This window comes from Narcine bancroftii, chromosome 9 (assembly GCF_036971445.1).
Source record: "Narcine bancroftii isolate sNarBan1 chromosome 9, sNarBan1.hap1, whole genome shotgun sequence".
NCBI classification, from domain to species: domain Eukaryota; kingdom Metazoa; phylum Chordata; class Chondrichthyes; order Torpediniformes; family Narcinidae; genus Narcine; species Narcine bancroftii.
Window position 1 is genome coordinate 43214450 of NC_091477.1, and position 13943 is coordinate 43228392.

Here is a 13943-nt window from a genome sequence, read left to right on the forward strand (position 1 = left end):
GCATGTTCATGCTGTGTGCAATTAATTTTTGCACGACTATTAGTGGTAATTCTGCCATGTATGAAGGAAAAAGGAATCTCAGAGTTGTATGAGATGTCCTGTATATACTCTGACAATAAATCTGAAATCTCATTTGAAGCAACTGAAGAATTGGTTCGATTGGCAGGAAAGTGGCAAATGGAAATCAATCCATTGAAGTGTAGGGAAATTAATTTGTTGAGAGAAAACAAAGCAAATGGCTGCATTATAGAATGCTTAGAAGTGCAATGGAGTAGAAAGGTCACGAAAAGTATGCCCACAGTAGGCACAGGATGGATAGATAATGTGATAAATAAAGCATATACTTTCCTTTATTGGCCAGTGCACAAAATATAGGAACCAGGAGGTAATGCTAGAACTGTATCAATTACTAAAGCACAAGTACAGTTCTAATCACTACATGACAGCAACAATGTGACAGTTCTCTGGATGATTCCATGATCATGCATAATGATAATGCCAGCAAATAGATGCTTGATATGAAGTAAGATTTGCAACAATTTCATCTCAAAAATTGCAAACATAAATGGTTGATTTTTGAGAGGATGGAAAGGAATGTCAGACATGTTGATGACCAGAAGGTAGAGATTGATGAATGGAGGAGAGACAAAGAGAATAATTTCATGCAGCTAATTGTTCTGATCTGGAATTCACTACAAGGGAGTGGGGAGAAATAGAAGGGGAGTAGAAACCTCAAACTTGCGCTAATTTAAAAGAGCATCAATATATTTTAGGATGGTGGCAAACCAATTGGATGAGAGCTTGCTGACCTCAGCCTGGTGAAGTTTAAAGCTGCAGTACCTTTATCCGAGATCATTGCCAAAGTCATGCCTTTGGGAATGAATGCTCAGTCATGACCCCATTGGGGTGCATGACCCCATTGGGGTCCAACCAGGAGGATGAGGAAAGAAGCCAAGGGAGCTTTTGCAGAAAGGATATGGCCAGGAGAGCCTTAATCAGAGGCCTTTCATAAATCAGAGGCCAAGATTCTCAAGCTAAGAGTAATGAAAATCAATTATTTTCAACAGTCTGAGATCCAAGTAAGCACCAGAACTTGAGTTCCTAACAGCAGAAGTGAAGGTCATTCTTGCTGTGAAATTTGAAGTCTCCTGTGCATTCAATGCCATGATAGTTAATACTAATATATTGAATAGCAGTTTCAAAGGGCTTCAGGAAGTGACAGACCTCATCTACAGGGTGATGTTTTGGTCTCCACATGTCAATGCACTGCTCCATCAACATGAATGCCTCCGATGCCATCAAGTCCTGAATGTCAAGATTGTTATTGAGCATGATGGCCATTGCCCAGATATCCAGGGAGGAACCATGCCTTAGTCTTGCTGAGGTAGCCAACTGTGCTTTATTTATTTCAGCCTCTGCACCAGATGGACGAAATGCTGTTGGGGATCAAGACTATTCCTTCCTTCCTTGACTGCGCTCTTCAGGCCAGATGCCTGGCCATGATGCTCTCATGTTAAAACAGCAACCATAAGATCTCAGAAACTCTTCTAAAGGGCTTCAAAATGTGATTCAAGATTATTTTATTGCCATGTAATAAAACAGAAAAAGCAATATTACGAGAAATTTCCGGTAAGGCAGACAAAGATTCACCATCAGTAGAAATTGCCAAACCCCTCTTAGAGTTAGAGAAAGAGAAGCAAATGTCCCCATAGAGTCACTGAGTGTCCATGGATTCACCTCCTGTGCTCTCTTAGCCTCTGCAGCCAGACAGCCTTCAGTCCAAACTATCTGCAATCCAAGCTCCAGATCAAAACCCGTGACATGATCAGGAAGACCTCAGTGCCCTTGGCACCATCTCAGATCTTGATTCTGATACCTGCTACCCCCTCAGCCAGTCTAGAGGCAGGGAGGAGTCACGTGATGGAGTAGTGGCCGGACGGTGAACTCCAGGCCTCTCCAGAAAAGTCAGAAAAAACAAAGGAAAACACAAAGGCACAGAAATAAAAGTTACAGAAAAGTGAGTATAAAAGTGGAAAGAAGATGGCGACAAAAAAAGAAAAATCGAAAGCAACGGTAAGAAGAGAGGAAGAGAAGACAAAGGAGGAAAAAGGTGAAGGCCTTACCTGTCCGAAGAGGCCCGCTGCGGAGAGAGAAACCCGCTCCCTCAGGTCGGTAAATAATGGACTACAAAAATGGCTCGCTGAGCCGAGTAAAAGTGCGCGATGCGAATGAAAAAAAACACACCGACGGGAGGGGGGACCAGCTGGGGAGTCGATCTCCACAGCCGGCAACGACAGCTGCAGAACACCTGCAACAAGAAGAGACCACAGAAGACAATAGAAACAAGAAAGAAGAGAAGGAAAGGGCACCAAAGAAACAACAGATGGCCAACCCAGAGGAAGAAGAAGTGGAAGAGGAAGAGTACAGTGAAATAGAAGAAGAAAAGAAAGGCAAGATAAAGGATATACTTTCTCTTATTAAAGGATACATGGAGTCATTTAAAGAATGGCAAACACAGGAATATAAGGATTTAAGAAAAAGAATAAACAACACAGAAGAGAAAATGAATAAAATGGAGATGACCTTAACAGAAATGGGAAAGAAAATGGACAAGATGGAAGAGCGGGCAGTAGCAGCAGAAATGGAGGTAGAAGACTTAAAAAAGAAATTGGAGGAATCTAATAAAAAAACTAAAGAGACACAAGAACTACTAGCTCAAAAAATAGATACAATGGAAAATTATAACAGAAGAAATAACATAAAGATAGTGGGCCTTAAGGAAGATGAGGAAGGCAAGAATATGAGGGAGTTTATAAAAGAGTGGATCCCTAAGACCCTAGGATGTCCAGAACTACAGTACGAAATGGAAATAGAAAGGGCACATAGAGTATTGGCCTCTAAACCACAACCACAACAAAAACCAAGATCTATTGTAGTAAAATTCCTAAGATATACTACAAGAGAAAAGGTACTGGAGAAGACAATGGAAAAAGTAAGAGAGGGCAACAAACCACTGGTGTATAAAGGGCAAAAAATCTTCATTTATCCAGATATAAGTTTTGAACTCCTAAAGAAGAGAAAAGAGTTCAATACAGCAAAGGCGATTTTATGGAAGAAAGGGTATAAATTTATACTAAAGCATCCAGCGGTATTGAAAATATTTATTCCAGGACAACAAAACAGACTATTCTCGGATCCAGAAGAAGCATGAAAATTTGCAGAACAATTACAAAAATAGACTGAGGGAGGAAGACGGGTAATGAGAGTTAAAATGATCACGATGGATATGTATGTGGGTAAAGACAAAAATAGACTGAGGAATGAAGACGGGTAATGAGAGTAAAAATGATCACGATTGATATGTATGCGGGTAAAGAGGTATAAGAGTGAATAGAGACAATGTGCATACATGAATGTATCTGTACTTAGAGGAAAATATAGATAGTATAGACAAGAATTAATAAGGGAAGGTAATGGAATAGAGAGAATAAGGAGGGAATTAAAAGAGTGACCTTTGTGACATATGAAAAGTGAAATCTTTTCTGGGGGGGGCGGGGTGAGGGGAAATAGCGGTCACTGCAAAATCAGTTGACGCTTGCGAGTGGATTCGCAAATCCAAATGGAGAGGGGAGATGTGGTTGTCCGACAAGGGATAAAGGACAACTCAGGAGGGGAAGGGGAGATTGGGGATAAATAAGATAGAAATAGGAGAATAAGGAAAATGTTGGATGTTGTAGGAATGTTGTCTTATAAAGAGTTGAAAATAAGAAAACAGAAATGGAAAAGGAGGAAAGGTAATGATGGAAAAACGGAAAAAGAAGATAAACAAAATATAAAAGGGCTACGCTGAACTATATGACTTTAAATATTAATGGAATACATAACCAAATTAAAAGGAAGAAACTACTAAATTTAAATGAATAAATGTATTCCATTAGAAAAAATAACATATAGGTTAAGAAATAATATTGAAATATTCGAACAAGTATAGGAGCCTTACATTAAATACAATAGCGAAAACCTACCGGGGACAAACATTACCTAAGTTGATGGAAGGAGAAGGAAAGAAAAGAATGGACTCAGTAGAATTTCTGGTGTATTTTTGTTGAATGACAACATTGTCTGACTGGCTTAATGCAACCTAGATTGTATACCTAAAATGGATGAGGGGGGGTGGGGGTGGGGGGGTGGCTTGAGAGGAGGGGGGGGGGAGAAAAAGTCACTGTATATGTATGAAAAAGAAATAGTGTATATCATGGCTAATGTGATTTATGGTGTGAAAAATAAAAAAAATTTTTTTAAAAAAAGCCAGTCTAGAGGCAGGTTCCAGCAGTCTGCAGCCTGGTGCAAGTCCTTTGACCATACTAGCGGGCTTCAGCCTCAGAACTCCTCACCAGTCCACCACCATGGTCACTGTCCCGTGGGTCATCTCTTCTGCTTCGCTTTCTCAAACAGGGATCATCTTCCCATTTTATGGTGACTTGCACCAGTTTTCTGCTCCCCTGGAGTCTACAACTCCTTAAAACTGCTGCCAAGCATAGGTGCAGCCATCGGGCTTAGACTCTGCAGTCACATGATTTTAAAGCCTCTACGAAGCTGATGGGAGTAGAATTGGGTATTTGAACCTTACAGGGAAGTGCTGTGTCTTCACTTCCGTGGGTCTGAACCAGTGGCAGCGCTGCCGTTACAGCATCTCCAGCAACGCTGCCATTTCTTCGCCCGATCAACAGATTGGCCACTCTGCAGTTCTCTCCAGAGTGGGTCTCCTGCTTTGTTGTCACCTAAGGCACATGACAAACATATGGCAATCATAAGGGCATGTTTCAAGAAGGATGAGGAGGATGAACAAACTCATGAATCACAGAATGAGAAATGCTGATCTAGAACACCAAGGTCAGCTGATGCTTGGATAGTTTAATAGTACAAAGTAGGCACTAAATTACAAAACAACTAGCTGGGAAAAGTGTTTCATTTTTGCTGTAATCAAAAAACAAAAACAGTGTACATGCTGAAAATATGAGGTATGTGTGGAAGTGTTGGAAATACTGGGAATGTCTGACTTGCTAAATATTTGCAGCATTTTCTATTTTATTTCACTTTTTATAGAATCACTATGTTGGATCTCCACCCCACCCCCCTCCCACAACAACATTGTTGGAGTGTGCCAGCAACAATGGGTCAGGAGGGTAGCTTCTCACTGCCTACAGTGCCAGAGATGAGCCATGCTGACCTCTCAATAACCACCAACATCCATGTCTGATGGTGAATCTGAATCCACATGGAAGCATGGCTCCAACGTTGCCTTCCCAATATATGCTCATTTTCTCAACAAATGCTGATGGCATTTCAAATCAATTGTGAGGCCATACAATAATGTAAATATGCATGCAGCAGATCACAGTCGCTGTGCACATCATAAACTCTGCAATACAGACGCTTATCAAATCTCTTCAGCCAAATCTGTGGCTTGAACCACCCAAACGGATAAGGTGCATTGGAAGGCCCTCACATTCAAAGGCCCAAATTTGGAAAAATCTCTCTTGTCTGTCCTTTATCTAACAGAGCACCTTTATTTCATGGATTTAGCAAGACAGTCACCGCCACCTTCCTGAAGATAATTAAATATTTGCTAATGATGGTCCAATTGTTTAAACAAATATAAAATGTTTTGAGATATGGTTGTAAATGACATCATGTTTTATTAAAAGAACATTTTTATTTGTATTTAGTAGGTATTGGGATAACAATTTCAGAAGTTGTTTATTTGTCTCTTTAGCATTTTATCACTCTCTAATTGTCAGTCTGCATGTATCTTTCCTTTTGTAGCATAATGGGGGAGATGAACTGCTAAAAATGGCAGTTTAGTCTGTACTGGAGGTTTGCAGGGCAATTACAGATAATATACAGCAGAGAATGTCATGTCATTTCATCTAACTATATCTATTTTATGTGTTTCTTCCTCATGTAGTTTCCTTCAGTCCTACTGTGGGTGGGTCACGTCTCCAGAATGGAGGACCATCGCCTTCCCAAGATCGTGTTCTATGGCGAGTTCCCCACTGGCCACCGTGACAGAGGCGCACCAAAGAAGAGGAACAAGGACTGCCTAAAGAAATCTCTTGGTGCCTGCCACATGGACCACCGCCAGTGGGCTGATCTCGCCTCCAACCGTGCAGCTTGGCGCCTCACAGTTCGGCGGGCAGCAACCTCCTTGGAAGAAGGCCGCAGAGCCCACCTCACTGACGAAAGACAAAGGAGGAAAAACCCAACACCCAACCCCAACCCACCAATTTTCCCCTGCAACCGCGTCTGCCTGTCCCGCGTCGGACTTGTCAGCCACAAACGAGCCTGCAGCTGGTGTGGACATTTACCCCCTCCATAAATCTTCGTCCGCGAAGCCAAGCCAAAGAAGACTGTGTAATAGCAGATTCCAAACTCCAATCAGGAATTCCAGATCCTCATGTCCTAACTTTACCATAGAAGTGGGGAAGCAATTTTCACTAAGCTTACTGCCATTTCCAACTGTCTATCAGAGTTTGTAGAAACATCTATGAATCTGTTCATTGCTGTTCATCATTACCATGCCACAGGAACAAATAGGATCAGCTCTAATCCCTAAATAAATTAATATAAATTCTAGAAAAGCTGAAAAAAAACTTCTGGGTGGTAAATTAATAATGTGAATTGCACATTTCTAAACAAAAACAGAGAACAAGGAAATATAGCAGAAATAAGTCATGCATAATGGAATAAGGTTGCAGAACACAAGCTTTGAAATGATTGTTTGAGGAGAGGCATTCCAGCAAAGAATAACTCCAGCCATCTGCAATATTAATGAGCATGTTCCTGACCTTTGCAATAGATAATTGGATGAAAGCACACTACAAAAGGTTTTCTGGAATATTCACATCCATGATACTGTTGGTTAGGTATCTAAGGAAGATCATTGAATACAACTTAAAACCATAATAAATGTCCTCTCCTTTAATATCAAGATATCATAGAAAAAAATATCAGTGCAACATGTGACACAATATAAAAATGAAAACTTTATGCTGCTGAGCAGATAAATTAATGATCGCAGCATTGGAAGAAAGGTTTTGAAAATATGCTGAAAATTTGGATTGATGAAAAAGGTTTGACATTAAATTTTAACTAACTGACTCCAAAATCCCTTGCCCAGTAACTCAGTTTTTCCTGTGCATCTTCAAACATAATTTATTAAAATATAAATGCCCATTGTTCAGCAAAGCCAATCTGAAGAGAATGAAAAAAACATAAAGGATATCACTTTTTTTTTTCTTTAATCGTTCTGACTGATGTACTGCATATTCCCAGCGCATGATTCCTTCAAAAGCTTACCCTGAATTCTGCTTTCCAATATAAAAAGAATGAATCAGATTGCTCTGGTACCTGATGTTGCAAGAGTTCTCCACGCTGAAGTCACAGCTCCCCAAAATTAAATTGCATAGTTTCACGATGAAAGTTAAGTCACACACATTTCAAGTGTTTTTGTTCCTCCTGGTTCCCAGTACTGCTTATCGTGGCATTTCTGAACCTTTCACAAGCCAATTTCAGAAATGACTTCAGTCCTTCACCTTGGATTCCTGCAGCTACCCAAGAACAGCAAGAACATGCCTATCATGTATCAAAATATGATATCCTGTTGTGCTCAGATGCATGCATTTATGAAATGTGCATCATTCTTTGCTATTTACAATACTAAACATCAATTTCACTTCTCACATTGCATTGCTAAATCTGAATACTCAAATTTAGATGTCATATGCAAGAGCAATGATGAACTATTCATTTCTGTGTTCTTTAAAAGGGCTCCAATGCAGATGAAACTACAACATTTCATTTTGTTTGATTTTCTCAATTTGGTGACTGCATGAAACTGTGAACTCAAAGGTATGAATTGTATTGAAACATTTATGGCAATCTGATTGTGTCCTTAAGTTTTGTACTTCATTTTGATTTTTAACAGAAACAGAAATCATAAAAACATGACAAATATTCAAGTCAACATGAATTATTTAATAGGATCTCTTTGGAAATACAATTATTTTTGCATTTCATGAATAAAATAACTTTTAAAAACTAGGTGAACCTGTTGACTTCGACTTCATTTGAAGCCACGTTAGCTAAAATAATTGACAAAACTGATGCACAATTAAAATGAACCATGCACTCAGTTAAGTTTAATGATTACAGTAACCAGCCAGTACTTGCAGTATTTTTCATTTGCTGAACACTTCTACAGACTCCTGTATCATGAATGAGCAGTTCCAGTTAAAACTAATCCTACTGTTTAAACCCGGTGTGGTTAGAGAAGGTGCTGACAAATGTGGCTAATGTTGGAAACCTCAAGGAGCAAAACACAGGAGGCAGCAAACATCATGGTTTGTAGAACTTCCACTGTGCAAAGGAGGCAAAAGGGAAGAGCAACATCTGGTGTCTGCTTGGGGCCTGAGAGCCTTTCAGATACATGCTTGGATGTCACTGCCAGGAGTAAAGCCCCAAGGACTAAAGAAATTCAATTTCACTGTTCATACTCTTCAAGGATAGGCTACACAAGTGGAATAGAAGGTGGTGCTCTCTGAGTTTGTGTTTGGTCTCACGGCAGCAGTAGAGAAGGTTGAGGACCAACAGGTCAGTATGTGAATAGGAAGGAGAATTAAAGTAGTGCAACTAGATGCTCAAGATCTCATATCCCACAATAGGTCATTTTTAAAAATCCACCTTCCAACTCCAAATTTAGCCAAAGGGATAGAACAATTTACCACACACTCATCACAAACTCATCACAATTCTTTACTAATAAGGGCTCCAAACCAATGATCTAACTCCAACATCGTCTACTGAAATGTGGACTCTTCTACATTGGCTAGACAAAGGGTAGGTGTGATAGTACAGATTCTATCACAAATGTGTATATGTACAGATTGTAGTGTTGGATGGCTGTGATTGGCTGAGAGTGTAGCCACACCTACTGGCAGGTCTTAAAGGATTGCTCCTAGCCAGACCAGATCATTCTGGACTGGTCAACCTACTTGTGATATGCTCCAGTCTTTTAATTAATAAAAGCCTTGGTTTGGATCAACAAGTCTTTGGTTCTTTCAATGCGCTCTATAGTAGGCAAAGGGGATCTTGCATATCTGGCTGTGCATCATTTCAATTCTCCTTCCCATTCACACACCAACTTGTTGGTCCTCAACCTTCTTCACAGACCCAGTGAGGCCAAACGCAAACTAGAAAAACCGCATCTCATATTCCACTTGGGAAGCCTTCACTCTAAAGCATAAACATTGATTTTTTTTTTAATTTCAGATAACCCACTCCAATCTGTCCACGTAAGTTTTCTCTTTCTTTATTTTTCTTTCCCATTCATTTTCATAAGCCTATCATCCTTGCACTTATCCACTTGGGGTCTCTCTCTCCTGGCTTACCCTCTCCATTCACTCCCCCATCTGACCATTATCCCTCCCTATCCGGTTCCATCTATCACCTACTAGCCCATCTCACTTCTCCATCTTATCTTTTTCTGTCGCCCATTCCTTAGTGCTGGTCCACTAAGTTTCCTCTAACAGTTTGATTTTTTTTCCCATTTCTTAAACTTATCCAAAAGTAAGCTAAAAAAAATTGCTTTAAATTTTCAGTTCATTTTCTTCAGCTGCATTTGTCTAATGTATTAAGCACTGTACCTCAGGAAAGCAGCCAACATCATAAAGGATCTCCATCACAACATCTTCTCGATGCTACCTTCAAGAAGAAAGTTCAGGTTCAAGAACGGTTTTTTTACCTATGGCTAATCAAGTCTTGAACATCCCTGTTACTACCCTTACCATAAACCTCACCAAGACCACAAACAAACCTGTCAACATTATTGAAATGTCACTTTTCTTTCTTGAACTAACTGTAACTGTAAATATTTATTTACCTATCTTTTATATTTACTCTCTTTGAGTATGTGGTAATTTAATGAATGCTATTGTAGTTTTCTAAACGCAAGTACCTGTTTGGATGCACCAAGTAAGAACTGTAGATATGCATATGGCAATAGATTAATTATTGACATGTTATGGTTAAGGCAGAATGTTTAGCAAACATTAGTACTGAAGCTTTCATTTATCTTACCACTAACTACAGGTGCTCGTCAACTTACAATGGGGTTGTGTTCCAGCAAGCCCATCGTAAGTTGAAAAAAATCGTATCGAGAAAGAATACAGGAATATATTGTATAACACTGACAGCGCTGTCTCAGTTTCCACACTGATCCCGTTGCTCCGCTCTCTACCCACAGCCCTTTATCATTATTATTGGAATGCTATGTTATTATAGATAGCTACGTCTTTTGGGTGTTAATAAATATACCATTTAAAACCCATCTGGACTCAATGGTGAATCAATTTAAATGTGCCACAAAGGAGAGCCTTACCTAACCTGCAAGTGGGCTTTATGGATAGTAATCGCTACATTTTATCATAACGCTGATCCCACTGATCTACTCTCTCCCCACAGCCCTTTATCATTCCCAACACTGACCTCACTACCCCGCTGTCTCCCCACAGCCCCTACACTAATCCCGTTGCCCTGTTCTCTCCTGACAGCATCGGTCCCTGCAAGTTTTCCAACGGAACTAAAAGAAGTGATTGACCAAGGGGGCTACAAAGAGTTCACCTTAAAGGAATTATCAATGTTTTTGGAAAAATCAACAATCCTGGTGATCCCCTTACTTTAACGTATTACATGAAAGTAATTAATGACAGTCACACTGTCGTATCATCATAATTTTGAAAAATCTTACGTTGGACCATTGTAAGTAGGGGAGCACATGTATGAGTCTTATATATTTCACATTATTTCTTGTTTTTCTGCACCTCACAGAGAGTTTCAGCCTGCTAAACCCTTGCAGTAATGTACACTGACATGTACATTTGCTGTGATATATTTCTAAGTTAAGGGTAGGCTTGACCCAGTTTATTCAACAGATTCTAATCAATATATTTCCAGGCAGAGCACATTTTTTTCCAAGCTACATTTGAAGTTAATGTGTAATTTAGAGATATTCCGTTTATATTGTTGAAATAAAGGATGTGCAAATGGTTGCTTCTCTCTGGTTCATTGCAAACGTGTATTTATTATCCATGTTATTTATTGTACAAATTATACTCGCAGTAAGAGACTTACTGCAACTGACATAGCATGTTCAAAATAAATGTAATCAAACCAGGACTGAACAAGAACATTCATTTCTCTATCAGTTCATCTGGGCTGTTTAACCATACTTGTGATGACATTTCAAATCTCAAATCAAGCAGCAAAAGAATATTAATACATAAAGTAATAATTCACAAACTCTAACTGCAGATGCTTAAATACTTACATGGCAGGTGTTCTGTTAAAATCTTGAATCATATATTTGGCTCTAATTGCTTATGTTTCTCAATAATAAAGAGCAGTATAATGGAGTGTTGGCTAAACACATCATAGAGGGTGAGGCTGATACAGTAGGAACATTTAAGAAACCCTTGAATAGGCACATGGATGCAAGTAAAATGGGGGTTTATGGACTGTGAGGGACAGAAGGTAAGATTCATTGTAGAGTAGTTTTACATCCAAAGGCGCCTTTAGAAGACTACACAAAAGAGTCTGGAAAAACAACCACCTGAAGAAACACACAAATATCAGCGTGTACAGAGCCGTTGTCATACCCACACTCCTGTTCGGCTCCAAATCATGGGTCCTCTACCGGCATCAACTACGGCTCCTAGAACGCTTCCATCAGCGCTGTCTCGCTCCATCCTCAACATTCAGTGGAATGACTTCATCACCAACATCGAAGTACTCGAGCTGGCAGAGTCCGCAAGCATCGAATCCATGCTACTGAAGACCTAACTGCGCTGGGTGGGTCACGTCTCCAGAATGGAGGACCATCGCCTTCCCAAGATCGTGTTCTATGGTGAGCTCTCCACTGGCCACCGAGACAGAGGTGCACCAAAGAAGAGGTACAAGGACTGCTTAAAGAAATCTCTTGGTGCCTGCCACATTGACCACTGCCAGTGGGCTGATATCGCCTCCAACCGTGCATCTTGGCGCCTCACAGTTCGGCGGGCAGCAACCTCCTTTGAAGAAGACCACAAAGCCCACCTCACTGACAAAAGACAAAGGAGGAAAAACCCAACACCCAACCCCAACCAACCAATTTTCCCTTGCATCTGCTGCAACCGTGCCTGCCTGTCCCACATCGGACTTGTCAGTCACCAACGAGCCTGCAGCAGACGTGGACATACCCCTCCATAAATCTTCATCCGCGAAGCCAAGCCAAAGAAGAAGAAAGAAGTTTTACATAGGTTGGCTCAACATTGTCGGCCAGAGAGCTTGTACTGTGCTTTGCTGTCTATGTTCTGTGTTCTAACTCTCTAAAGAACAGGTCCCATGTCAAGCATCCTCTTTGCATTAAAAACACAAAAATGCTGGAGGAACTCCACAGGTCATACAGCATCCATAGGGATAAAGATATATTACCAATGTTTCAGATCTGAGTACGAAGGGCTCAGACCTGAAAAGTTGGTTATATGTCTTTACTTCTGAAGGATGCTACATGACCTGTTGAGTTCCTCCAGCATTTTTGTGTTCTACTACAATCCAGACTTTTGTGCTTCAATCCTCTTCCCTCATTCTTTAAGTACATTTAAAGTATTCAGTAGCATTCTAATTAGGTTTATTGGATACTACATGTTTAGTCCAGAATTTTCTGATACAATGTCTGTCATAGGGGCACTAAGAGACTCTTCGACAGGCACATGGATGAAAGAAAAATAGATGGTTATGAGGAAGGGAGGTTTTCATTTTTTTTAGGAATATATAGGTCAGCATAATATCATGGGCTGAAGGGCCTGTATTATGCTCTTAAGTTCCATTTCTTTTTCACTCATTTGTTATTGTAAAAAAAAGCAAGTTCCCAACTCATTTCATCATATTGTGTACACTTAAATTCACAATTGAATAGAAATGTTGATACTGTGGTGGCATGCCACTCGGCAGGTGAACCGACCCCGCTTGTAATCCACGCGGCAGGGCAGCTGGCCAAAATGACGCCGTCGGGGGTTTCCCCTTCTTCTCAGCACCGGGCTCAGAAGCCCGCGCTGGGGGACCACATAATACCTGAGTGACGTCAGCGCCCCCCAGCACGGTTCTCAGCCAAGTCTGGGCTGGGAGGATAAGTCCAGCCCGGCAACCAACAATAAACCAGTTTTCTGCTCACTGAGCTCAACCCGTCTGGTTGTGTGTTCTTTTAGTAGCAGTGTAGCTACCGCTACAATACCACAGTTGTCAGCCATGTTTTCTTGCTGATCCCCACTTAGTCTGTTACACTGTGACAGCCATGCTTTAGAATCCCCACTATCATCAGTTTGAGAAATACCCATTTCCTTGATGGTTAGATGGCAGTCTTCTGGGCTACTTTTGATTCTGTTCTGCTTCTTCATCGTTGCTCTCTAAAGCCAAAAAAAGAAACCAAAAGAGTGATTTCATATAATATAATGTAGAGTGCATTTGGCCCATTGAATATATGCCAATTAAGGAGAAGAATCCTACTTCTTTTTTTTGCTGTAACCTCATTTCTCTGCATTCCCATCAAATGCCCCTCTCTCTACCTCATAACCAACTGTTCTGCCATTCAAAGAACATTGGAGATTCAGATTAAAAGTAAAACATAAAAGTCTGCAGACACCATGGTTGAAGTAAAAACACAAAGCTGGAGAAACTCAGCAGGTCAAACAGTATCCTTTATAAAGCAAAGATAAAGGTACAGGACTTGAGTTGTTCATCAAGGTAAAATTCAAAATCTTTCTTCTATATTGGTTGTCATTCCTTGTTGAAGGGCTCAAGTCAAAAACATTGATTATGTATCTTTATCTTTGCTCTATAAAGTACTGTTG

General features: G+C 40.3%; 1 long non-coding RNA gene across 1 annotated transcript; it reads right to left on the reverse strand.

Moving 5' to 3' along the window:
* Positions 1–7414: 7414 nt before the first annotated feature.
* On the reverse strand, positions 7415–13501 carry LOC138742899 (uncharacterized). Its single transcript, XR_011344510.1, has 3 exons — positions 13427–13501; positions 9705–9762; positions 7415–7610 (listed from the first exon to the last, which is right to left on the reverse strand). It is a non-coding gene; the product is annotated as an uncharacterized lncRNA (long non-coding RNA).
* Between the last annotated feature and the right edge of the window lie 442 nt (positions 13502–13943).